The sequence below is a fragment of the Haemaphysalis longicornis genome, unplaced genomic scaffold, assembly GCF_048455015.1.
Source record: "Haemaphysalis longicornis isolate Haplotype H1 unplaced genomic scaffold, Haemaphysalis longicornis Haplotype H1 scaffold_1, whole genome shotgun sequence".
Taxonomy (NCBI): Eukaryota; Metazoa; Arthropoda; class Arachnida; order Ixodida; family Ixodidae; genus Haemaphysalis; species Haemaphysalis longicornis.
In genome coordinates this window covers 462,965,021-462,992,910 of record NW_027526203.1, presented here as the reverse complement: position 1 = coordinate 462,992,910, position 27,890 = coordinate 462,965,021, and the positions used below count along the sequence as shown (strand labels likewise).

General features: G+C 46.7%; 1 long non-coding RNA gene across 2 annotated transcripts in view; it reads right to left on the bottom strand.

Moving 5' to 3' along the window:
• Positions 1 to 195: 195 nt before the first annotated feature.
• Positions 196 to 27,890, bottom strand: part of LOC144156168 (uncharacterized) — a 91,727-nt gene continuing 64,032 nt past the window's right edge. The window contains exon 3 of one of the 2 annotated variants that reach the window (XR_013319697.1): positions 196 to 311. This is a non-coding gene — a long non-coding RNA (uncharacterized LOC144156168). Of the gene's footprint in view, positions 312 to 4,483; positions 5,072 to 27,890 lie in introns of those variants that run through there. The other variant, XR_013319696.1, reaches the window with a different exon arrangement.

Sequence of the window (27,890 nt, the reverse complement as noted above, 5' to 3'; positions counted from 1 at the left end):
TTTTGCTTTTCGCCTCCATCAGAAAAGCGGCCGCCGCGGCCGGGAATCGAACCCGCAACCTATATTAGTGACTGCGCTAGGCCGAGCGGCTGCTGTATGTGCCAGTGGACAGTGGGGTAGCAGCACAGAATGCACAGAGGACGAGAGTATGTAGAGAAGGCTGGAGTTTATATGGCCGGGTTCCGACTTTTCCAACCTTATTTCCTCGCGTTTGTCCAGCGTATGGACTGTATCACGTGTATCGAATCGCAGTAGTTTGACAGACTGGACGGTCCAAGTGCTTCGACCCATTTCGATGCTCAGTAGCGCACCTGTAAACAAACAAAAAAAAAGCTGCGTATTTGCTTGCTTCAGTGTAAATGACTTCGCAAGACAAAAGCGTTACTAAATTCAAAGGTCGCTATTCAGCATTTTTCTTGCGCAAAGAATTATGAGCCATTCCACTTTGTTAAGGTGGATGACACGACACAGAGGTGACACATGATTGTGAACAAAGCTACGGCCTCATTTAGAGTGTACTGACTAATTATGACACGTAAATTAGGCTCTGTGTAATGGTAGAGTCGTCCTAGCGGCCGATTGTCATATAACTTTTGTTGAGAAAGTTTCCACAAAGCAAGAGTTAGAGCCGTTTTCATTAAACACACTCATCCCATCGATGCCCGTGTATTGGCAGCGGGCGAATATTCTGTAGCGTTTACAACTTCACTGTGAACTAGTTGTCATAAGTAGATAAAAATCGGCGTAATGATAGAGTCGTTTAAGCGGCCAACTGGCATAGAACTGTTTTTTGGAAAATTTTGATAAAGCAGGAGTTGCAGTCAGTTTTCTGCTGAACATTCGCGATAAAGTCGGCTTTGTCGAAAAGTTGCTCACGCACATGAAAAATTAACGGAACCTTAGCCATATACAGCTTCGCTGTAAAATAAAATGTTTGGAGAGAAACAAAAATCTATGAGAAGCAGCTTAACGACGTTTCTGTCCCGTTTTCTTTGGCAACAAAGAAGCTGCAGAAAAAGTTTCAGAAATATATGGCTGAAATTATACAACAGCAGAACAAAAACGCGGATTTAAAGAGGTACTTAATATACAAGCCTTTATTCATCATGCAAACATAAACATATTCATAAATACCCTTATATACAGATACAGAAAGGAAAGCCAGCAGCGCAGAACGTCAAGGAAGGCATAGGGGAATAGTCGGACGTTTTTGTTTTTATGATATTTAAAGAAATTGAAATTTCTTTAGTTTATGGCAGAAAATTAAGTGGAGAGCAACACGCGTCCAGAGGGGGGGGGGGGGGGGGGGACCAAACCCACGCCTTCCGATTACAGACGTACATATATATTGTTGCGTCCTGCCAAACGGGGACTATTTATTGAGCGATGTGCCGGACTTGTGAGCGGAGAGAGAGTGAGCCCCGAGCTCTGGTGGCTAGCAATATGGGCAACAACCAAGCACGAGAGCCGCGAGCCAACGCACTTCGTCATCGTCCGCTGTGCCGCATCACATAACACGTACCCACGGAGGGCGTAGCAGGTGCATCCCCACTGCGTCGGCCTCTGCAGATTTGTGGCCTGAAGGGGTTAGAGTTGCACACGTGACAATATATATATATATATATATATATATATATATATATATATATATATATATATATATATATATATATATATATATATATAGAGAGAGAGAGAGAGAGAGAGAGAGAGAGAGAGGGAGCAGTAGAACTTTGAAGATGGTAGAGAACACAAGAAAAGAAAACTTTGAACAAGGTGTAGCGCCGCTATCATCTTCTTCAGCGCCACCATCATCATCAGCAGATTGACCAGCTGGCACGGAACACACTCAGCACTCGGAACACCTCTGGAACGGCCCCCTCGTTCTACGCTCCTCGTCCTGACCATGGCTCGGCCAACGCAACCGAAATAAACGTGGGCTCGGCCGCACCGCCTCATTGGCCGCCTACAAAGGTAAAAGCACGATTGTTGCCAACGTTTCAGCAAAGAGACTTGCTTTCGTCAGGGCCTGACGAAAGCAAGTCTCTTTGCTGAAACGTTGGCAACAATCGTGCTTTTACCTTGTTCAAAGTTTTCTTTTCTTGTATATATATATATATATATATATATATATATATATATATATATATATATATATATATATATATATATATATATATATATATATATATATATATATATATACAGAAAGATAGGTCAGCAGTCTATAACGCCAAAGGAGGCATAGGGGTGTGGTTAGGCTCTTTTCTTTTTTCCCTACAGTTAAGTAAACATTTTTTTTAATTATACAGAAGAAAGAAAGAAAGAAAAACACGCGCCCAGAGTGGGGACCGAACCCACGCCTTTCGATTACATGTCGAATGCCTTACCAAAAAAGAAAAACACGCGCCCAGAGTGGGGACCGAACCCACGCCTTTCGATTACATGTCGAATGCCTTACCAAATTGGTAAGGCATTCGACATGTAATCGAAAGGCGTGGGTTCGGTCCCCACTCTGGGCGCGTGTTTTTCTTTCTTTCTTTCTTCTGTATAATTAAAAAAAAAGTTTACTGAACTGAACTGAACTAGAACCCGAACCGTTATCTTTTTTAGCACGCTGACCCCGACCCGAACTGAACCGAAAAAATAAATAACGGTCGGTTACCGGTTCACGACAAAACGGTTCGAGCATCCGTCCTTGATAGGTGCGGTGAATGTCATTTTGGGAATTTTTCTTCTTTACGTACCATCAGCTTCATGATCGTTCATAGACTTTTACCCCTAATATCAATAACAACACTATCAACGCCCTGCCTATTCGTGGTTGCAATTAGAGGAACGAAATGCGCATGACTATTGAAACGATACGCTGCTGCTGGTCGCCCGCAGAATATCTTACTCTCGGCTGCGTACGCGCGATATGAAGCATATGCTTTGCGCTTCCAGGTGCAGGTCGTGCTGCGACTATACAAGCATCGTACATGAACACAAAATGAACGATAAAATAACGGAAGAATAGTTTTTGATAATTATCTCCCAAAATATTTCACTTTTAAAAGCGAAATAAAAGCGTATAAATCGTATAAAGCGAAATTTTAAAAGCGAAAATTTAAAAGCGTATAAAGCGAAATTTTAAGATACGCTTTTTCTTAACCCGTTATACTTTGTTGGCAGGGCAATGATATCTTGCGTATTAAGTGCCTAACGTATCAGTGAATAGAACTTTAGTTTCGTCAAAAGGGGGCAAATTATGGCTAGTTACAGGTCACGAGGGGTCGCGACATGGCCATATTTTCTAACGACCTCCAGAGCTCTTGTCACGGCCCGAACTTGCATCGACGGGTCGGTGCTGAGCATCGCGCCCTCCCGCTGCTCTGAATTAGGTAATTACAGACCGCTAGAGGGGAGGGCGGGGTGTCGTCGAGACAGCCATACAAAATATGGGCTATATGTGCTCGTTCGGCCTTAAATAAGGAGCATTCTGGTTGGGACGCTTCTGGTATGACCAATGATGGTTTATAGGGGTTATAGAATGTAGTAGTCGGGGGCTGCCTCCAGATGACCCGCTGAATTTTACGGAGTGGTCTGCCGGGTGGATAATATTTACGTCTTTGATGACAATAGTGCATTGTGGTCTCATGATATGGTTTCATGGGTTCCCTGGCCGATCTGAGGGAGAAATCCCCCCTACCTGGTTGACAAAAAAAAAAACGTGCAATAAACAAAATATGTATGGGAAGGTGAACCACCAGATCGCTGCACCGTAGAACAGCAACCCAGACTCCAAAAGTGCCTAATTGTTGCATTTGATAATCCATGGAGTGCAGAGGGATACTAGGTGCTTTTATGCTGTGACACAAAACTGCTCACATTAATCTTGGTAAAGTAACGTCCGACCAATTTACTTCTGTATAGCGGTGAAGCCGACTCTATAAAGGCTCGTGCGAGCGGCTGGAAGGAATGTTTACGCATTAGCAGGCAACTGTCAGAATTTTTGCAACCACATTTTTGTAGGTTGTTAGTGGTATAACAAGTCAAGTAGATTTTTTTTTTTTTTTTGCTGGGCATGAAAGGCGGCTCCATACCGTGCCAAAGTCGACAGAGTTCGTGGTCGGCGCTATTCCACTGCTGTGTCCCTCTACACGCTCTGCACGGGACGTCAAAGCAACCTTGAAAGCGAAATAAACCGTGACATTTTTTGGCAACTCGCTCTACCCCACTCCGTCCCTGAGGGACGTTGTTTCTCTAAAAAAAGATACTAAGTATGGAAAAACCTTCAAGTTTGACACTACTCAAGGGCAGCGCTGACGTACTGTAAAAAAAAACGTTTTAATAATGTGTAAACTTCATGTTAGCAATGAATAGTTACGGTGCAACAAAAATTGAGGCAGCACTAATCTCACAGACGTGATTTTTAGCGGTGGCTTTGGTCGGCGGCTGACAATCGCATAAATGTGTCCTTGTGACTTCATAAGGGCTGGGCGAGAAAGTGCCTGGCGAACGGCAACAGCTTCATTCATTTACCAGATTATCTAGCCTAATATTTTACAGCTGCCATTAAGACCGACATCTTGAATAAAACAAACTTGTATTTTTTTGGTTAACGGACCATTGAACTCTAAAGTACTGGTGGATAACCCACAAATTGCCAGTAATTTAGTGAACCACTAGCGAGCATACCCTTAAGCCCCAGTTCCCGAAAGAGATCATGCCCTTTAAAAGTGGCGGCCTTGCAACCCTAAGAATCAGGCCGTTGCCCCGCCGGGAGGCTGCCACAATGGTCGAGGCTGCACCCTGCAGCAGGTGAGGCGGCACTGCACTGCTGGAGCGTCGCCAACGGACCTTGGCTGGGCGGTTTCTTGCCCCCGACTAATGTCCGGGAAGGACACGCTTGTGGTGCTTTTCCGGCAGCTGTTATTTTCGTCTTCTGGAACAAGACACCCGCCGCCGGCACAACCCGACTTCGTGTCTGAGAAGCGCAGCCTATGATTAGGCAGCCATCGCGAGGGGGCGCTCGGCGCGTCTCAGTTGTCGACCTATGGTAGCAGGTCACAAAGCTGACTTCTACGTGCTGGGAAAGAAAGAAAAAAGAAGAGGAGGGGGGGTCTCAGTTTCGTACAAAGCGGTCATCGCTAAATCACTGACAGAAAAAAAAATACCAACTCGGTTTTATCCGCAGCTTTTTACCGCATTTTACCACTTTTTACCGCACCCTCTATGGACCATAAAAACCATTCCCACGTAGAGCATCCCCCCCCCCCCCTCACCTGAATCCGGACAGATTTATAAAACATCCCTTTGTTTCCTTAAAAGCTTGCTAGCACGGTACTGTGAATGCTGGTTCTGTAAGTACCCTTCAATGCGACCTCAAAGGCCTGTTCATGGTGTGAATTCTATGAGTGAACACAGACCAATTCACGGTGCCCACGGGGAAATCTCTCGGTAGCAGCATACATTCTTTTGCCTGCATTGATTCTCACCCCCGTTCCTTACCAACCATTCCCCTTAACTAGACCACGAGCACTCCTGTTCCTTATTAAATGTACAGCCGGTAAAAGGCTTGTCTATAACACAGCGTTCGTACTCTCAGCCCTATACTGCCCCGCCGGAGCGTGATTTGAATAAAACTACTGCGGAAATCTGGAGTCTTAGCCCTTCGCTTTTGCCTCCGACATGTTTGGAACGAGTATGTTTCGGCAGTTTTCGGATGTAGCTGGTTGAAGTTGAAATCGCTGTTATAGACAAGCGTTTTACCGGCTGTACTACTACTACTACTACTACTACTACTACTACTACTACTACTACTACTACTACTACTACTACTGCTACTACTACTGCTACTGCTACTACTACTACTACTACTACTACTACTGCTACTACTACTACTACTGCTACTACTACTACTACTACTACTACTACTACTACTACTACTACTACTACTACTACTACTACTACTACTACTACTACTACTACTACTACTGTACGTCGAAGCAGATTTTGAAACACTTACTCGTTCACTTCTCTTCCCCCCTCGCATTATGTAACCTCCTAACAATGTTATTGTGTCTCCCTCTGTTTGGAGCTTCCTTGCTTTTCTAGTCTCAGATAATACGCCCGACTCCGAGGGCCACTTTGCCCGTATGTACGCAATGATCCCGCTCTCCTCTCTAACCTGAGGACGAGGTGGATGAGTGGGATCCAGACCCCTCTCCTTCTCGTGAGAGCAACGGCGTGACGAGTGAAATGACCTCTTTCCCCTCCGTCACTGCCTCTCACGGGATGGAGCGACGCGGCGAAAGGAGCAGACCAGAAACGAACCTCACGCCGCTGCCCGCTTCGAGAAGCGGGAGTGTGATTCTGCTCCCATTTCAGCTGGATCACTGTCCCTACCCGCCGCGGTGGCTCAGTGGCTAAGGCGTTGCGCTGCTGAGCATGAGTACGCGGGTTCGCTTTCCGGCCGCGGCGGCCGCTTTTCTGATGGAGGCGAAAAGCAAAAACTCCCGTGTTTACGAGATTTCGGCGCACGTTAAAGATTCCCAGGTGGTCAAAATTAATCCGCAGCCCTCCACTACGGCGCGCCTCATCGCCTGCGTTGCGTCGGCGCGTTAAAGCCTACAATCAATCAATCAATCAATCAATCAATCAATCAATCAATCAATCAATCAATCAATCAATCAATCAATCAATCAATCAATCACTGTCAGTCATGAGCAGACAGATTCCATCATTGCCCTCCTCTTTTTGAAGGATGGATACAAAACTTCATTATGTTATAGAGGGACAAGGGTTGGTGAGGATGTTATTAGAAACCTCGATCAAGGCAGCTACTGGTGGTCGTATTGATATTGGTCGCCACGTCCCCCTGCTCTTGAAGACTGATGTGTTGTGCCAATAGCTTTTTTCCGGAAATCCCATAAGAAATTGCCCTGATTGGACTGAGCTTTACAGGGGAAACTGAGGGAGAGAGGTTCGCCATGCACTTGGTGGAAGTTGCATGTGAGTATTGTGAGTATGGCGTAGTAATATTTGGTGTATAGTTTCTACAGCGTTTTTTTTTTTTTGTTAAGTCAGAGGTCCTCAAGAAGGAAGCCTAGAGTTGTGCCTTTGTAGGGTCAGCCTGGTATGGCCGACCGATGACAGTGGCCTGAAACAGCTAATATCGGGCTAACTGATACCGTTCTCGTGCAATGTCGTATCGCCTGCCCCTCGTGGTAGTAGAACCAAATTGATTGGACAAGCGCACGCGCATGTGGGCCGGTTTGTGTGTCAATACATCCATCACCTGTTATTATACTCAGTGTTCTCACGAATTTCTCCGAAGAGTGGGATTAACCCTAGATTTATTTGTATTCTATTCAACGCCGATGACGCGCTAGAGACGACTACACCTTTCACGGTATTAACGCGTCGACGTGTGCCGCTCACGGGTAGGACAACTGAGAAGTGAGCGTGGCCAGAAATATTCTCGAGCTCTGCACATAAAGCGAGAGTGGTATTAGATAAGTTGAGGCCACTCACGCATAGCACGCAGGTAGTGCGGTGGAGCCTTCGTTAGGGTACTTGCTGACACGCACTTTGGAAAAACTTCCTATGATTACCAAAATTCCGGTTCTTTAGGCCCAAAGTGATCATCCCAATTACTAAAAAATTTCTTTCAAATCTTATAAAGGGGACGCTGAAGTAGGTTGTAATCATCATCTAATTACCTAGCCAGACTGAAGTCCAAAACGCGTGGCCATGTTTTGTTTGTTTCTCACGTCGATTTACACGCATTCTTTTTTTTTTTTTCCTAGAAAAGGCTGTTCAGAAGTTCGAGCTTCCCTCGCATCATCGTCCGTGCCGATTGGTTACGTCAGCTATGACGACATTCTGTCAAGTCGGCAGGACTAAGGTTAGCGAATCGGTCGCGTGTTTAATGTGCGTGAATGAGGAAAAAAGTTGACGTTAACCCTAATACGGGTGAAACTGAAAATTAACGTTTTGAAGGCTGAGATACCATAAAAACACACTGCATACCACTGTAACATCACGGCGGTTTTTATGCGGCAGCCGTGAAAGGCACATGCCCTTTTCGCTTCTGTCGCCGATTCCAGATGTACTAATGCTCGATGCTCCCTCTTAACACTGCATATTACAGACTGCATGGATTAAACTGCCCAAATGCGACCACAAATGATATTTAGATGGACTGATTTCAGCGCCCCTTTAACAAGCTGATAAGCATGAATAATCTTCCATTTCTTAGAAGACGTCTCGCTTCAGATGACCGAAAAACGGTGTTTATTGGTGCTAGCTAAAAATCGCGCAGCATCCCCTGACACTGTGCGTTCCGAACGCACAGCGTCAGGTGATGCTGCGCGATTGAGACGTCTACACGTCGAAAGCCACAGTGTATGAAGGCATGCTTCGTTTGATCAGAAAGCTAAACTTCTGTTGATTTCTTTTTTTTTTTTTTTTTCAGCTGCCGTGGTGGCAAAGAGGCTAAGGCCAAACTCCAGGTGCGAAAGCTGCATTCCTGATGGAGGAGGCAACAACAGACACACTTGTACATTTAGAAGCGCGTTAAATAAGCCCTAGTGGTTAAACTAGGCCCTACGACGGCCCGCACAATGGCCACGGGTGCCATGCATGAACAGTAGAAGCCGCAAGTCGTGGGTACTTTGCTGGGAGATTCAGAACCATGCTGTGTATGACCGTGCCTGAAAGTATAAGCCTGCCATAGTTCCGGAAACATGCTAATGCACTCATCCTCAGTAAATTTTCCGCTAAAATATCAACATAGAGAAAGAACGATCTAAATATCAACGCATGGGGCTTGACCTTGAGTCTGGGTATCTCCTGCCTGCGGAGGCAGGACATTTAAGCGGGCCATCATTCATGCTATCTTGCGTTGCTGCGTGTGTCATCAAAGCTTTATAGTGACCTCAGCTGGTAACGCCGGTGTAGCTTTTTAAAGCAATTTTTTGTTATATGCGAGGCTTTGCGTACCTTAAATCGCATCCAGAGCAGGCAGCTGCTCGCCTGTTCCGCAACGTGTAGTGTTCCGCTACATATATCTTGACACCGTTCGGTTTTCGGGCGCAGGAAAAACGGAAGCTACGTTTATTTATCAATTCATTTTCAGGCGACACTCGACTCTCTGAAACCCGATGCCTCCTGCAGGCGTAATCACCCGCAACGGGAGCAGCAGAAACATGTTTTGAGCGCGCCGAGCACACTGTCGTGCGCCTTCGTGCCGCGATAAGCGGACGAAACCGAAACTGCGGAAGAAGCGCGCGCGTCAGCTGATATGCGCCAGGCCGCCCCTGTAGCCCTCCGGGAGTCCCGAAATAGAATACGAGATAGAAAAACAACGCACCGCTGATCACGCGCGCGTGCTGGCCACGTGGTCGCATTTGTTTATGGCGTGCTCGTTCGAAGCGTGCTCCGCACTAGTGAGGGCTTGGGAGTACACTGCACGGACAGGCTGCAATCGATTTCAGTTCTAGATTCACAGCCGCTGGGTGTAAAACCACATTTCTTTCTCTATGGTAAAACCACGGTGGCAACTGTTAGGACGTGCGTCAGACTGTCACTGAATATACCTGGATGTAATGGACTTTACATTATCAATGTTTCTTACTTGATGTATAGAGATCAATCGAACAAATTACTCAGTTGCCGTTACTCCCTTACTGTTCGAACCCATTAGAATTACAAATCATTGTGTATTTCCAAAAGTGTAACCTATTATTTGGAGGTGGATGTCGCGCCTACGTAGCGCGTACAACAATAAAGCAGTGCACGATGCGCAAGACCCGGAGGGAACTCGTCTGTGCTGAACCCGAAAACTTTTGCAGCGGGAGCTGCTAACGTTAGGGCCTCTTGACCTTTCGAGGTTACCTCCGAGCAAAACCCAAGATAAGCAGCCCCGGGGAGGAACAGAGAGTGAACGGCGGAAGTTCGACCTTTCGCAACCGAGCGCGGTTGCGTGTGCGCAGTGAAGAGCAGCGTCATAATGCAGCACGTGACCGGCGGAAATATCCAAGTCACAGCCATGGGGTTATATGCAAATTTCGGTACCCCGCCAACCAGTGTCCCCTAACACGCGAGCTCATAGGGGTTCAACATCTTTTAAATCTTTTCCATGCACGAGCATCTCTGTGTGGACTCGGCGAGGAAACCTGTCTGTCCGTCTGTAACGCTACATGCGGCTCACCTTCGCTGCATACGAAAAGCTAGAGCCTTCATATTTTCATATAAAACCGCCATTTATTTATTTATTTATTTATTTATTTATTTATTTATTTATTTATTTATTTATTTATTTATTTATTTATTTATTTATTTATTTATTTATTTATTTATTTATTTATTTATTTATTTATTTATTTATTTATTTATTTATTTATTTATTTATTTATTTATTTATTTATTTATTTATTTATTTATTTATTTATTTATTTATTTATTTATACTGCTAGCCCCTACATGGGGCCATAGCAGAGGGGGGTACATGGAAAGAAACTAGAAACAACGTACAATGCCGAAGTATCTGCACAGAAAAAACAACTCAAATAGCATAAAATAGTATTTACGTGCAAACAAAAGTAAATATTTCTAGTCGGTTCGAGATCAATTTTTCAAATTCCTCGGTACCAGTCGCTTCAATAATTTTACTATCAAACCCGCCGCGGTGGCTCAATGGCTAAGGCGTTGCGCTGCTGAGCACGAGGTCGCGGGCTCGATTCCCGGCCTCGGCGGCCGCTTTTCTGATGGAGGCGAAAAGCAAAAGCGCCCGTGTGTACGAGATTTCGGCGCACGTTAAAGATTCCCATGGGGTCAAAGTTAATCCGGAGCCCTCCACTACGGCGTGCCTCATCACCTGCGTTGCGTAAAGCCTACAATCAATCAATTTTACTATCAAGGTCATTCCATGCTTTGGGAGCACGCGAAAAAAAAAAAGAATGCTTAAAAACATTATTTTTGGGCTGGAGAGGAATTAGTGTGTTTGTGACATTGTCTGGTGGAGTAACCGAAAGAGAATTTTAAATATTCTCCTGCAGTGCTGTTTATTCGACCATTAACTGTTTTAAAGAAGAAGAATAAACGGGAGGTCATGTGGCCAGCAGAAATTCGTTTCATTCCTGCTTTTGCAACTAACTCAGAAACCAAAGTTGGACCGTATTGATTGAAAATAAACAAAAGAAATTTTCTTTGAAAATATCCTTTTCTAGCAATGCATTTCAGTAGAGGAGTGAAGGTGACATGTGGATCTGACACAGGTATTTATCAAAAGCCCCTGGAGCCTTCCTACTTTGATATCAGACTGTTTATGCTGCCCGTGGACAAGCGTCTATTTAGCAACGCCTTTTTGTGTAGTGGTGAAGGCGACTTTAAATAATCTCGCATTTTTCCGACAGTTTTCACGTGAGAGTTTTTTTTTTTTTTTTTTCAAATTTTCGTGTCTTTTTCTTAAAGACACCATGAATACGAGAAGAAGCGTTTCTTTAGCTGAACTATTACCATGTCGGAATAACAAACACGCGAGCTTTAAAGAGACTGGATTTTGTCAAGATCTGTAACTTTACAAAAACAGAAGACAGTGAGGTGACTCGGAGGCACTTACACGACCTGTGCGGACGGGCTGATTCCGGAAAAAGCAACCCCTCGGTAAGCAAGATTGACGGCCTGGAAATTCGAACTAATCGTAGTAGTTATTCTAAATTCGCTGGCTTCCAGCCATGAACAGTTATGTGAGCGAATACACTCATTTGCTGGCAGCTGAGGGCGTGGTGCCATCTCTTCCGGGAGCTTCAATGATCGCAATACCATGCATACCTACGGACACCGATGGGTTCAGAAACCCCCGCCACCAGCTTTCTTAGAAGCATTGAAAATTCAGTTGAGATCAAGTTATCGAATTCCCGCGCGACAATATCCCAAGCAAAAATTTACCAAAGCTAGTAGCCTGGTGCATGTCAATTGATGAGCATGTCTCGGGACACAATTAATACCAATTAATGACGCGGGGTTACAGGTAATAATGATTGTTTATCAAGGATTGATAGTAATATATTATTAGTAAAAGGACATTGAGGTGGAATCAAATATATAATATTATATATATATATATATATATATATATATATATATATATATATATATATATATAGAGAGAGAGAGAGAGAGAGAGAGATAGAGATATGCCGTGTAAACATGCCTACAGACTTGAATTTATTCTGATTTACTAACGCATTATTTCCACTGCCTGTAAAATTGTACTTTTCATATGTTTTATGCATTAATAGGAGGTCCCCCTGACTATTTGTAACTTTGGGACCTCCTTCCGTATTAAATGTTGTTGCAATGTTGTTGTTGTTGCAATAAACTTCCTTCCTTCCCGGTTCTTGAAATAGATCCGGGTAAATTTAGATGAAATAATATGAATTTATTATTGTTTGGTGATTGATATTAATCATTAGGAAGGTTGAATTAAGATTAATTAAGGCGTATTGCAATATATTAAGGTGATGTAAGGTGGAATAAAGTAATATTTAGGTAGATTAAGGTGAATTAGGGGCGATAAGGCAGTATAGCTGAAATGTCGACAGGCGGGCATGTCTATAAAAGGTACCCGTCTCCAAAGTGCGCCAAGCTTTAGCCGTCAACGCACGCAAGCAGACTTAAGTGTCCCGATACATTTTCTTCATAATAAAATTGCGGTCACTGACCAAGTCAAAAGAATAAAATTGACGTTTCGGATCCCCTACGGAATCCTTGTTCACAATTGTGAACAAGGATTCCGTAGGGGATCCGAAACGTCAATTTTATTCTTTTGGATTGGTCAGTGACCGCAATTTTATTATGAACTTACCACCTGACCAGACGGACTTCCGTCGAACCCTGGACTAGATACATTTTCTTATTTTTTAAACAAACAAATTACGTCTCTAAAATTCCTGTAAATATGGGAATAATGGCTTTTACTTTATGAATATATTGGAATGATTTATTATTCCAACGCCAAGCACGAAGAAAAACTAGGGGAGCGAGGAGTTACGCAGCTTTCTCAAGCAACAGGGCGTTGACAAGAACGCACCATTACTGCTGCTGCTCCTGTTTCGGCTTGCGTATAGGGAGGATGCGAACCTGAGTGCGCGTGTACACGGCGTAATGTGTCGGTGGTTAATGCGCAGATATGTGAGTAGCTGTATGATGTACGTGTGCAGTTATTCTTTTTTTTGCATTCGCTTCACCCCTCGTGTTGCACAGAGTTTCCGTGTTTGTGTTTTGTTTTATCAGCATTGAGCAGCTTTCGTACATGAAGTCCTCAATTGTTTGTCTTCCGCCTTATCTTCCATTCGATTTTTTTGCTCCCATCTACTGTACGCTTGTGTGCCTTCGTGACGGAGCCAGCGTCCTTTCAAAAAAGTCACGCCAATCCACCCCGTGAATGTGGTTGGAAAGCAAAGCTGTAAACGGTACCCATAACGATTACCCATGCGACGTCACTGATATTCACTCACATCGCTCTACAAATAGTAAAACCAGAGAGAAGTGAAATGCACTTAACCACACCATTTATTACTTCAAAGAGATATTCTTGGTATGGTTAAATCAATGCATGATGCATGAACGGTGTGTTGTTGAGTTGTATTGGTGTAGTACAAGAGTGGAAACTTTTTTTTATAAAATAAAGTAAGCTCCAACCCGGTATTAGACGTTCTGACTTCTCCGTCTCTGCGCCGCGGACGGAGGTGACGAGATTTGCGGCAGAGAAGGAGGAGGAGGAGGAAGAAATACTTCTGTTCAGATTTCTGAACGGCCCAGATTGCAGTCCTGGGGAGTGATTCCTTCTTTTGTGGGGCCCATATGCAGTCCGCGCGGCCTGTGTTCTGTCCACCCGCTGAAGCTGGGTAGGTAGAGAGGGCCTGGACAGCAGCATCTCCCATTGCTCTTGCTGGGTAGTTGACGGAAAGAAAGGAGGGTGCTCAGGACTAAAGTCACACACCCCGATTACGGGGAGGAGTGTTCCTACTTCTGAGCAAAATTTACATTCAGTGTCGTAGCGCTTCGGATGCATTAAGTGAAGACGCGTAGGCTGTGGGAAGGATCCCGGATTGTATGAGCCGTAGGGTAGTTTGTTGTTCTCTAGAAAGGTCAGGGTAAGGCGAAGGTACGGTCTGTCTCAGAAGGCGATATTGCTGGGTTATCTCCCTGAACGTGACAAGCCGGTGACTGACCTCGTGCAGCTCCATAGCACGGGAGGTAAAAGCGCAGGCTTGTTGTGTGGGCGTATTTGTTGCCCTCCGTTGAAGCGTGAGGGGGTGTCCACAAGAGCTGAATGGAACCGTTTGAGGAGTGGTTTTTTAGCACGCGCAGTGCAGGTCAGGACACCCAACCCGACTGGCAATTCCAGTAGGCTTACTGGAAATCGGTGACTACCCTCCGAACCCCTGGTTGAGTGAGAGCCAAGGTGATGGCTGGCTCTTCTGCTGCCGTCATTTCTTGGGTCGTAAGCGAGGTAGACGCAAGGAGGTTGGTTCTGGAGGTAGCCACGATGATGGAGTATTGCTGCCCTCGATGTTTCGAGGCGTCTGTGTAGATAACTGCATGATCACCACCGAGGGTGGTGTTTAGCGCTTGAGCCCGTCCTTTTCGGTGGCCCTCGTCATGTTAGGGGTTCATATTTCTAAGCAAAGGGAGCATCTTTAGTTTTAGCCGTCAACAGTCTGGGAGTACGTCAAGCGGAGTGACATTCTGGGCTGCCCCGCCAATCTAGTGAAGCATGCGGTTACCCACCGCAGTTCTGAGTCGGGCCGTCTGGTTAGAAAGCTGGCCTTTTATCAGGTCTTACACCGTGTTGTGGAGCCCCGTGCTAAACAGCCTCTGTATGGACGCACTCATGAGAAGACCAATGGCCTGCTCGACCGCCTTTCTAATCATTATATAATACATCTCTATGTCTTCCTTGTCGAGAAGAAGGCAGGGGGTTGACGTAAGTGAAACTCGAGAGGACAAAAGCTTCAATTAATCGAAAGGTACCGGATTCCTTTAGGCCTCGCTTCTTGGTGGCAACTCGCCTGATCATTTGTATGATTTGATTAATTCTGTTTTTGAGGCGCTGCAAGGAGACGTCACTCTTGGTCTTAGCCTCGAGATGTAGGCCCAGGATCTTGATGCGGCGGATTGGAGTGATGGCCTGGCCATCAAGGAGTATTTGAATGTATTTCTTGATTTGGCGTGAGGACGGACGACAAGAATCTGTGATTTTTTACGTGAACACTCGAGGCCACAGGCTTTAGCACATTGGCGTACTAGAAGTCAGATGCCATGCATTGGTGTGAGCTTCCTTTAATTTTTGTAACTCTTAGCACATGAGCAAGGTGCGCACAGGGCCGCTAGAGGGGCGTGAGTGGTCGCGTGACGCTTTCACGTGGCATTCAGCGAGCACGCAGGGAGTAAACCCGTAGATGTGCTCGGTGAGTACACCACCGGTATGCCCCGGCTTCGCGTGGGCTCGTAGCTAAATCGGTAAGACAACGGGCTCTCGCTTTGTTAGTGTGTTATTTCCAGGTTCGATTCCCAGCGGTGCCGGTAAATTATTTTATTTGTTCGCTGGAGTTTTCTGGTGACACCAACGGTCGCGAAAGAACCCTTGGGGGGTAGAGGTAAAAAAATATTATTTATTACTTCTTGTGCTACGATTATTGGCGTCATCTGGAATCGACCGTAAACAAACCGATATGGCAAATAATTTTAACAGAGAAGCTCTTTAAGCCGAGCACTATCCGTCCGTCGCACCAAAATAATATTTTTTTTCTCCTCCTCCCCTTTTCTCCGAAACGTGGAGGGGTCTATTTCCAGTTAGGTGCAACACACACACACACACACACACACACACACACACACACACAAAAAGACATCCCCCTCGCGAGGGGCACGATCAAATGCACAGCATTTCCGAGGGGGTGCGCCGGCAAGTCGTATCTCTTGATTGCGGGACCCGTGTCGCCATCTTTTGGAGGCGCGGGACAACTTGTGGCGCTTTCGAAACAAACGAGAAATGAGTGAAGGATATAAGGCGCGTTCGGTGCGTCGAAATGTGTGTCGGTTTCGTGGCTCGGTCGGTAGGGCGCCGGGCACCTTGCGTTCCGCCCGCGGCGTCATGGGTTCGAAACCGGGCGCCGGAAACTGTTGTTTTATTTCTTCCTGGCTGCGGACTACGACAAGGTGCGCATGCGGACTACGACAAGACGCGCATGCGGACTACGACAAGGCACGCCAACGCCGCGTGACATTGTGAGTTACTAAAATGCTATGCATTTAAAAGCTTTGCTTTAAAATGTCTGGTTGGTGAAGAGGGGAAGGGAGCATGGAAGGGAAGTAGCGCGCTATCCTCGTGCTGACGCAGGCAAGTCCGTGCTTGTTCCGGTGTACGCGGCCGCTGGCGGGTTGATCTTGAGGGCACGTTCGAGCTTGTCTGCAGCGAGAAGTTTACCAACGCGTTCGTAACAGAGGCCCGAAGGGGTGCTCTTATCAGGGATCAGCGGGCACCGTCACACTAAAAACAGCAACTGATTTGAAAAAGAGCGCCCATATCTCGTCTGCGCAAGCACGTCCGCGTACAGAAGCCCACGCACAAACAATATTTTTCTCTCGTACCTGTCAAAATCTACCACTGTCACAAAGAGAATAACTAAACACAATGAAGCGTCGTCATTTCTAGGGAGGGGGTCGCTGCTGCATTCTTCCTTCTCCATTTTAATGGCTGGGGAGCAAATTAGTTTTCAGAGAACGTTTAGGGCCGGAAATATTTTGTTGTTAAATAAAGGGCTTTAAAAACACGAAGTTCCTTAAGTCTTCGTTTATTTATTCAATTTTCACAATTTTTAATATATTTTTAGACACTGCTGAATAATTTGAGGCGCTAAACTACGGGGACTACAAGAAACACGTCGATACAGACGAGGCGCCTACGTAGACACAGACAAGGCCTCGTCTGTGTCTACGTGTTTCTTCTGGTCCCCGTTATTTAGCGCCTCAAATTATTCAGTATGTTCAACCAACTAGCCCTGGTCAGGCTTTAGATATTGTTACGGGGCGACAGACCTTTAGAATTTCAAATATTTTTAGATATTTATTGTAGGTAATTATTATAAATAATAATCTTACTCAGCCAACCACCGTCGAATGCAGGGGGTTTATAGGTAAGGAGAGAGAGATGCTGTTTTGTCAGTTCCTCGCTTCATTCCGTCACGACCAGCCGCTGGGCTCGCTAGCGAGTTAGTACTCTCTTCCCATTTTGTCCGCGTAAAAGGAACTTAAACGGAGCCTGTGGGATGGACACGATGTCGTAAGGCACCATTGCAAGCGCAGCAACGGCTAACGTTTGTTCCGCACATCTCGAGAAAACTCGTGCACAGATTTTCGTTCGCCCACCACAGTATGCGGCTGTAATAACTCAACGTGAGCGGGCATCCCTAAGCAGACCATACGGCGTAACCGGGGTCGCCAGCTCCATGCGATTGCAGGCCACGCTGCAGAGTACGTATACAAGCGCAGGACAGCCGCAAATGCTGTGCGCACGTTGGACCAGCGATTCGTAAACAATAAATCTACAGACACTGGTGTTGTTACTTTGCTGCATTCGCAAAAAAAAAAAAAAAAAAAAAGAGACACCAGGGCGTGCAATGGTAGGTTTTGGAGCTGGGGCTGAGCAAATAGTTCGTATAATTCAGGCATGCATCAACAAGAAAGCACAAGAGGAGATCTGTAGCTATCCGGACCGGACATGTGGCCGAATAACAGGATCTGCGGCTAATGCTCTTTTAGCAATCTTATCCAGACGGTGGCAGCGAAGGTAAAGAAATGTGCTCAAGGTCATTCATATCCTGTTGCGTGTCTTACATGCTAAACGGTTCAGCAATCCCGGATATTTATTGCGCGCGGGAGCGTATCTCCGGTTCGGTCACCATTCGAGCGTGCACCCGGCGCGTCGCGTGTGTCCCCGAGAGTGCCACCTGCTCGACAACTTGCGGGTGCACCCGACGCACGGTTGCCTTTCAATGGCTCTACGAGGGCTTACGTCGCGGGCACCAAGTCGAGTTCGCTGAGCTTTGTACGCGCGTTTTGTTAAAGTTGATGCAAAGCGACGAATATTTCTGAAATGAATTTAAAGTTAAAAACTTGGGCCCTCCGAATCAGGGGAGCAGCGGCCCCAGAAAACATGAGCCGTGATTCGTTTGCAAGAAGCTACAGAAATACTGAGATTTACCCACTAATGGGAACCCATTACTTCGCCGATTCTCCGTTTCACCCACATCAACGTTTCCTGGGTGGCATTGAAGGAAGACGTCAACATAGGCAGCATCTTTTACAACGAAGCTGTCTATGGATAGGATCCAGGAGATCATCTCCGGCTACACACAGAGCGTAGGCCACCAATGTTCAGCGTATGGATAAAAAATTCACAACAAATAAAAGATGGTACTACGGCCTCCATATTTTGATCTAAAACGTCTTATATGATGATGATGATGTTGATGATTGATAGTGGTATCCCCTTTGTAGCGGGGTGATGACGCGACATCTTACAAAAAAACCCAGAAAGACACTAATATAACTATGTTTTACCCTCTTCATTTAATACTAAAGCTGCTCTTAGGGCAGGCACAAGAAACTTATTAGGCACAAAATACTTATTTTTTCTGTTACAGGTGGCAGCTGTCCTAGGCAATATTCCCGTCTCTACTTTTCGTCCACCCGCATTCTAATCTTCTTTTCGTCGCCTCCACCGCCTAGAAGTTAACTTCCTCTGTGCTACTCATATTCTAGGGCTTCTGGAAGCCGAATATTTTCCTCATGCAGATTTGGATGGATACCCTCGCATTCTAAAACTATGTGCCACATAGTTTCTGTTTCTTTTCCGCAGACCATGCATACCCCATCGTTTGGGAATACTTCCCCACAAAGCTCTTAGTTCGCAAGCAACGTGCTCTAGCCTCAAAAAGCAAAGCAGTGCCCAGAGAATTATCGTAGAAATTTTCCTTCCTCATGTCCAATTTCTCAGCTCTATACATCTCTAACGACGTTTTAGCGTCCATTTTTTGTCTCCATTTATTCGTTTCTATCTACCTTGCCTTTTTTTGTTGTTGTTGTTGTTACCTTGGCTGCTTTGGATTTTCTACTGTTCTTTCCGTATTTCACCGTTAGCGTTCTAGTCTTCCTTAACCGCGCTTTTCAAGTATAGGTACCTAAAAAACTTAGCTGTCCACCAACGTTGATACATTGCTCTCAACCTCCTGTCAAAACATATTTTACTCTGTGCTTCTCGACCTTCAAACGACGCCCAGCCCATATCTTCCTGCACTGCTTCTTTAGTTGTTTTTCCATGCTCGCATAAGGCCAAACGGCCTACCGTTCTCTGGTTCACTTGAAGGTCTGACAGAATGTCTGATTTTAAGAGAGTACAGCATTCGCAAATGTGAGACCCGGAATCATTACTTCTTTCCCCATTCCTCTAACTACTTCATATTTGTAATACCCCCGCAGAGCTCTATGCTTCAATATAGCTGCGTTTCGCTTTCCCTTACCCTTAAGTTGCTCCTCGTGAGTTCTTAAGTAGTTATTCTCTTCGTTTATCCACACTCCCAAATATCGCCACTAAAAGAATAAGCTTTCTAGCAATGCGCTTGTGTTTAGAGGTGAAACAACTTTAGGAAATTAATGTAAGCTTGTTTTTTTAAGTGGGCTTTTGTAAGTTGACCTTTGTAAGTTGTGGTTTCTGTAAGTGGGAAGTTACTGACACAGAGTAGCTTCCAATAATCTCTTTAACTATGAAAAAATAGAAGGGTTTGTTTCGAAAAAAAATCCGGGGGCCCTTTTTGCTTGATTAAAATCTGTATGTCGCCCCGTCCAATCTATTAACGTATGTGACTCGCTATCGTTGCACCCTTGCGCGCACTGGCAGTCGCATTTGCAGGCGCTGATCGTGCATGTATTTGCATGGACGTGCTCGTATACATATATATATATATATATATATCGGATATACCTGATAGCATCAACCCACGCGACAGTGCAACCCATGTACACGCAGTCACAATGGTTTTTTATCTGCAGAAAACCTCGATAAGACAGGACGGAAGAATAAAATGTGCTTGCAATGCACACTGTGAACGCTAATAATGGAAGCGAGCACGTACATACTTGGCTACGGATGTGATTCTCGACACCAGCGCGCATATTCGAGAAGCCACGATCATTGCCAAGGAAGTCGCCTTCGATCGGGTGGAGATGCATCGAGACCAGTCAGAGATAATTTTGTGCTAATATGGCGGATTCCAAAGCTTTTGTGATATCGATAATGTATAGCATAGTGCTAATCGCTGTGAGGCAAATCGTGCACTTCTTGCATATTTGTTTCCTGGACGAAACCCGTGACTGTTACCTATTCGGAAGCAACTGTCGCACTGTTACCTGCGCTTAGAAGTAGGAATAGGCGGTATTTGTGCTGGTTTGGGGGGGGGGGGGGGGGGGGGAATAAGCTCCTGCAACAGCGTAGCCATTCCGATAACCCCATTCGCATCCGAACGCGCGCCTTTTTGGGAAGCCACCCCTTCGCCCGCTCCTCCCGTTCGGCGCAAAGGACGGCCCGCAAACGACGCAGTTCGTCTCATGGTCGGCCATTGTGACCGCACGGACAAGCCAAATGCGTAGATTAGACGATAACGCGCATACTGGCGGCTGCTTGGTCCTATCAAACGTACCCCCTCCAAAGTGCGAGCTGCATGCAGGAACGAATTCCACACGCAACTCTTACTCCCCGGTGCACGTTAAAGATCCCCAGGTGGTCAAAATTAATCCGGAGCCCTCCACTACGGTGCCCCTCGTCGCCTGCTTTGCGTCGGCGGGTTAAACCCTACAATCAATCAATCAACTCATACTCCCGCATAGCGTCATGGATTGCGCTCCAACTTCTCGTGCAGGCAGCGGACCCGAAACTGCACCCATGATGTATATGCCCGGAGTCAGCTACGCTTCACCGTTCTCGAGCCCGAATGTTCGGCCTAATCCCAGACAGACACAGAACGAGGACAATGTTCCTTGCACTTAAGCCGCTACACCGAGATCCGGTCAGCACTATGCCATTCTGCGGTAATGTGGCGACAAGTACGTTCTTCGCGGGGAGGCGCTACAAACGCAGGGCAAGATGCAGGAACAAAGCGACTTGTAGCTTCAGCTTGCCACGAACAAGAACGTGCGGCGCCGATAAAGAATCGCACTTAATGCTCACTTGGAGTGCCCGGGTGAACACGTCGTTCAACCCATGCGTCTTGCAGCGCATACCTGCAATTACGACGGCCACCAGGAAGAAGGGAAGTGGACGCTTCCGGGTATAAACGTGCCGCAGCACGTATACTTAACGGTGGGGCTGTAATCTGCGGAAGCGCAGAATCCAGGCCCGGCACAATGGAAGCGATCAGTTGCACGCAGGGAGCAGAGCATGTTTCAGACCGAGTCCTTCACTAACGCGAACACAAGGCTTTTTCCCTCGGCCAGAGGAAGGCAAATAGTGGCATTTCTAATAGAGGCATTTCCATTCGACAGCCCCAGAGTCACTTCATAATATGTGCGCCATTTTAAATGCTTCCTTTAACGCTTAGGAAATGCCCATTAAATGTCATTATAATGCCTACATAATGGTGCCATTTGTGCGCCAGCACGCTCTGTATGACTACGTCAGTGACGGCTTCAGCCAAAAGATTTCCGCAAATCCTCCGGGTGCGAACTTTAAAGTGTCAGAGGCGTCAGTGGGTGGGGATAGATACGTATTAATTGCTTGCTCAGGGATGATCGGTAATCGTGACTGACCCCTGATTTTGAACGCAGCTTCACCCCATACGAATTTTAAAAATGCAGCGTGCTCTCACGGTTTACCCTATGTCCGTGTGATAAACTAATAGCAGTAAAAAAGACTATACGCAATAAAAATTGAGATGATGCTCTATTTCAACCCATGCCATTTCGGGATGAAACGGGTGCGGCAAGTACGTTTCACGGCCTTTCAGCTATTCCCGTGTGATAACTTCACGCATTGAACTAAGGTGTGACGTCTTCCATTCGTAATCACCTGTCGCTCAGTGACTGTGTGCACGAGCAAGGGCGACATCACGCATCGCAGCGGTCTGTGGCTGCAGTTGAGGTCGTTTATGCGCGTCTTTGCGTAGCTGCGCCGCTTGGCAACTGAGCGTTGCCGTGCAGGGGACCTTAGTGTGCGCGCAAAAGCAGCTTTCACGAGGTGCTTCCAAGTTGTTCTGCCCTCAGGTTTTTTTCGACCGTTCTAATATTTACTATACTGTGCAACACCCCCAACAAGCATCCTGAATTATTATAATTTTTTTTTAGAATAGGGAAGTTTCTTTTTTTTTTTTTTATGGCGGCAATCGAATGTGCCTTGCTCGGCACCGAATCCGAAACTTCGCGCATTGTAATAAAACGTTGTTCAATTAGGTTTAGGTAGAAAAAGCGTGTAAATAAGCAGCACGTCAAGCTGACACGTCAGTATTTTTGTGCGACCGAGCATCACCGCTACTCTCCACGACACCAAGCAGGTTTCGCCAGCGTTCCAAAGCAGCAACCAGTTGAATAAGACGTACGCGTACCCTAGAAGTGTTATAGGGACAGGACGATGGTCGCACAGCTGCGAGTTCGTCCAGGGTCTTTTGGACCTGCCTTGGTTCTCTCATTTTAGTGCCGGTGGGCCCTTGACTTTCCACGTACAAGGACTTTCGCGGCAGAATACAGCCCATGTTATCGCGCCAGCGCTTCCTGTGGCCGGTCTCTATTGACAGAACGCTGCTGAAACCTGAGGCGATGATGTGCAACAAAGGGGCATTTAATTTGGCTGAATTAGCTGTACAGCCTCCGAATTAAGGGGGAAAGGGTGCTGCAAAGGTGCGTAGAGGGGTATTCAGCGTGGAAAGTCCCCGACTACGTAATTTCCGTTCATGAATAACATTGTACGGGACATGATGAGATCGGCGCAGGAGCTTATCGCGCTCGCTGTTCTGCTGCTTGAGTCATTCGCCGCGGGCTAGGTCGCGACCGTGTGGAGGGACGCCGGGGAACGGGCCGGGACCGTTGGCATTGCGCACTGTTCGGCCGCAGAACCAGTTGGCCACCGCGTCCACGGCCGTCGGTCGCGCAACAACAGTTCCCGGCGGCGCGTGAGGGGCCGATGAAAGGCAGCGGCCGACGTACTCGCGCGCACCAAGGACGCCGCGCGCAGCCTTCCATGCGTGCAATGCGCCGGCAGCGCCGGTTCAGCGGGAGCAGAGCGGCCAGCCAACGCCTTTCGTTCACGTGCACACCACGTGCGCGCCGGGATTCCCGCAGGGGGTCAGCGCGGCTTCGGCGCTGCCGCCGCAAACAAGCGCGCTGGTACGCCACGTACGCAAGCGGGTCGCGATACGGCACGCGACTGACTGCTTGGGCCCTGTGAGCGAGCGCGGCCTCTCGGAAAATGAAAGACAACCGCACGGCTGACCCGCTCTTCTCCGGCGGCCGTTTCGGAGAAGCCGCCCAGCGCGCTGGGGTTTACAACCGGCTAAACAAGCGGCCGCGTTGCGCATTGTTCGCGGGAATTACGGTTCGGTTGCGCAATACTGCGTACTCGTGCGCTTATGCGCTTACAGACCGACTATCGGATTACGTGGCGTGTGGCCGCACCACTAGCGTTGCATGTAAGCACGGGGAAAACCGGGAGCAGAGGCAAACCAGCCCCTGGAACCTCGAAGCGCTCTGAAAGAAAACAAGCACTGTACAGCGCCTTACATGGGCAAAATTATGCTATCAATGAAAAAAAATCGCGCCAATCCACCCCGTGAATGTGGTTGGAAAGCAAAGCTGTAAACGGCACCCATAACGATTACCCATGTGACGTCATTTAAATTCACTCACATCGCTCTACAAATAGCAAAACCAGACATAAGTGAAATGCACCTAACCACACCATTTATTACTTCAAAGAGATATTCTTGTTAAGGTTAAATCAATGCATGAAGCATGAACGGTGTTTGTTTGAGTTGTATTGGTGTAGCACAAGAGTGGAAACTTTTTTTTATAAAATTAAAGTAAGCTCCAACCCGGTGTTAGACGATCTGTCTTCCCCTTCTCTGCGCCGCGGACGGAGGAGACGAGATTTGCGGCAGAGAAGGAGGAGGAGGAAGAAATATTTCTGTTCAGATTTCTGAACAGCCCAGATTGCAGCCCTGGGGAGTGATTCCTTCTTCTGGGGCCCATATGCAGTCCGCGCGGCCTGTGTTCTGTCCACCCGCTGAAGCTGGGTAGGCAGAGAGGGCCTAGACAGCAGCTTCTCCCATTGCTCTTGTTGGGTAGTTGACGGAAAGAGAGGAGGGTGCTTAGGGCTAAAGTCGCACACCCTGATTACGGGGCGGAGTGTTCCTACTTCTGAGCAAAATTTACATTCAGCGTCGTAGCGATTCGGATACATTAGGTGAAAGCGCGTATGCTGTGGGAAGGAGCCCGGATTGTATGAGCCGTAGGGTAGATTGTTGTCCTCTGAAAAGGTCAGGGTAAGGCGAAGGTACGGTCTGTCTCAGAAGGCGATAATGCTGGGTTATCTCCCTGAACGTGACAAGCGGGTGACTGTCCTCGTGCAGCTCCATAGCACGGGAGGTAAAATCGAAGGCTTGTTGGGTGGGCGTATTTGTTGCCCTCCATTGAAGCTTGAGGGGGTGTCCAGATGAGCTGAATGGAACCGTTTGGGGAGTGTTTTTTTAGCACGCGCAGTGCAGGTCAGGACACCCAACCCTACTGGTAATTCCAGTAGGCTTGCTGGGAATCGATGACTACTCTCCGAACCCCTGGTTGAGCGATAGCCAAGGTGATGGCTGCCTCTTCTGCTGCCGTCATTTCTTGGGTCCTTAGCGAGGTACACGCAAGAAGCTTGGTTCTGGAGGTAGCCACGATGATGGCGTATTGCTGCCCTTGATGTTTGGAGGCGTCGGTGTAGATAACTGCGTGATCCCCACTGAGGGTGGTGTTTAGCGCTTGAGCCCGTGCTTTTCGGTGACCCTCGTCATGTGAGGAGTTCATATTTCTAAGCAAAGGGATCATCTTTAGTTTTAGTCGCCAAGAGTCTGGGAGTACGTCAAGCGGAGTGACATTCTGGGCTACCCAGGCAATCTGGTTAAGCATGCGGTTACCCTTCGCAGTTCCGAATCGGACCTTCTGGTTAAAAAGATGGCCTTCTATCAGCTCTTCCACCGTGTTGTGGAGCCCCGTGCTAAGCAGCCTCTGTGTGGACGCACTCATGAGAAGACCAATGGGCTGCTCGACCGCCTTTCTAATTATTATATAAAGCATCTCTATGTCTTCCTTGTCGAGAAGAAGACGGGGTTGACGTAAGTAAATCTCCGAGAGGACAAAAGCTTCAATTAATCGAAAGGTACCGGATTCCTTTAGGCCTCGTTTCTCGGTGGCAACTCGCCTGATCATGTGTACGAATTTGATTAATGCTGTTTTTGAGGCGCTGCAAGGATACGTCACTCTTGGTGTTAGCCTCGAGATGTAGGCCCAGGATCTTGATGCTGGGGGTTGGAGTGATGGCCTGTCCATCAAGGAGTATTTGAATGTATTCCTTGGTTTGGCGTGAGGGCGGACGACAAGGAGCTGTGATTGTTTACGTGAACACTGGATGCCAAAGGCTCTAGCACATTGGCGTACTAGAAGTGAGATTCCATGCATTGGTGTGAGCTTCTTTCAATTTGTATAACTCTTAGCACATGACCAAGGTGCGCACAGGGCTGCTAGACGGGCGCGAGTGATCGCGTGACGCTCTCACGTGGAATTCAGCGAGAACGCAGGGGGTAAACCCGTAGATGTGCTTGGTGAGTGCCCCACCTGTCTTCCCAGTTTTCGCGTGGGCGCATAGCTAAATCGGTAAGGCAACAGGCTCTCGCTTTGTTGGTCTGTTAGTTCCGGGTTCGATTCCCGGCGGTGCCAGTAAATTCTTTTATTTGTTCGCTGGAGTTTTCTGGTGACACCAACGGTCGCGAAAGAACCCTTGGGGGGTAGAGGTAAAAAGCTTTGCTTTAAAACAAAACAGGGTCGCATCTACCACACCATTGTTTCGCCTGTGAGGACCGGCCATGACAGCCGCTGTTGAATGAAACAAAAGTGCTGAGCAGAAGCCGGAACGAGTCGCCCGCGAGTTGGCAGAAGCCTTTTCGTAAAAACCATGGAAATTGTGTGAGCGAGGCATCTGTTACGTTGTACGGAAGTGAGTTTGAGTTCTTGAAAAGGATGGTGCGTTCATAAGAAAAGAGAAAAAAAACTGGCTGCTTTGTGCGCATGTGCAGTAGATGGTATATAGTCACGTTCGTTTCTTCAATAAAGCTAGTAGTGGGCCTGCGCCCGTCCTGTCCCTTCCTTATTGGCTCGTCCTTTATGCGCAGTTTTTTTCAATCCTGAAAATTATGCTAACCTTTTGACCTGCTATTCCTGCCTATGAAAAGTATGTTGACGAAGGCCTGCTTTACGCGGACAAACGTATGAAATCAGTCTCTAAATGTTAGGTGTTATTACGTGAAGAAAACCCGAAGTTTTGATTACCATATTTATTCTTTAGGCAGCCGAAGAGGGAATGCTCGCTCGGCGCTGCGAAGTTCAAGGCACTCGTCTGCGGGGTTTTTTTAGGGGTCATTTCGCAGTCTCTACAGTTCATGTTCAGCGTTGTGACCCGATAAATGGGAGAAAAGGGATAACAGTTCATTCGCACGAAATTCCGAAGCGTCGGACTAGCTGCGCACCAACTTAAAAAAAAAAAAAACTATAAATCCAGAGGAGCGCAATAAGGAGAGTGTTAGAATCAGCCCCCGCCCTGTTTTTCTGTGCAGTGTATCCGCACTTAGAATTGCTTGATTTAGAATTTCTGTCTCGTGAATTTCTAGGACCAAAATTTGTCATTGCATTGGCATTAGTTCGGCGCCACACGAGAAGACCGAATGACATTCGAGGCGAATGGCATTTAGCGGCTAAATGAGGTTGGGGAACTAATTCAGTGGCCAAATGAGTAGCATCGACAGCACTGGCGCGTCACTAGACAAGAAAGTACCGTAATAAACCGAGTAATACTGTTTCTAAAAACTGTCAGTACACTTATATTTTACCCTTCATATTGTTTCTAAAATAAAGAAAGACAAACAAGTACTTACAAAAAAAATTTCACTGCTACCCTGATACGGATTTCTTGCGGACTTGTCTCGGCTTGGGATGTCTACTTATGCCACCTACAACGGTGATTTTCTTCCTTTTAATTAAAAGAACGAACTATTTGTTTCGTTTAAAAAAAAAACATTATGTATGAAAACATTCTAGGTGCGCTTGAACTATACTTTTGCAATTTTGCGAGCTTGCTAATCGTCACCGCTGTCACTATCAAATGACATTTGTTTCGCCGTGTAGACCCGCGCGGCCAAACCGAATGTCATTAACAGCTAATGTCATTCACTTCGAATGACATTTGATTTGCCGCGTGACAGGGGTGCTAATTTCCAGTCTGAATTGAAATTGCTTAAGCTCTTCTCTGGACCCAATGTCTCTCAAACTACAGCAGTGTTACTGGACATCAGGTGGTGCTTCCTTTATGAAGCAAGCAGAAGTTTAAACACTTATAAAGCTGATATTTTGCGCAGACTTCATCTTCACTTCATTACTTAGAGGGGTAACCCGAAAAGAAATTGGGGATACGTTTGCGTGCGTAGCGTTCAGAAGTTGCGGTCCCCAGAGAAGTTGCGCTTGATGGCCTCCCTCCGCGTATATCTCCGTAAAATCAGCTCTTCAACCCGGTTGACGAATACAGTGCAAGGTTTCACCTTCAT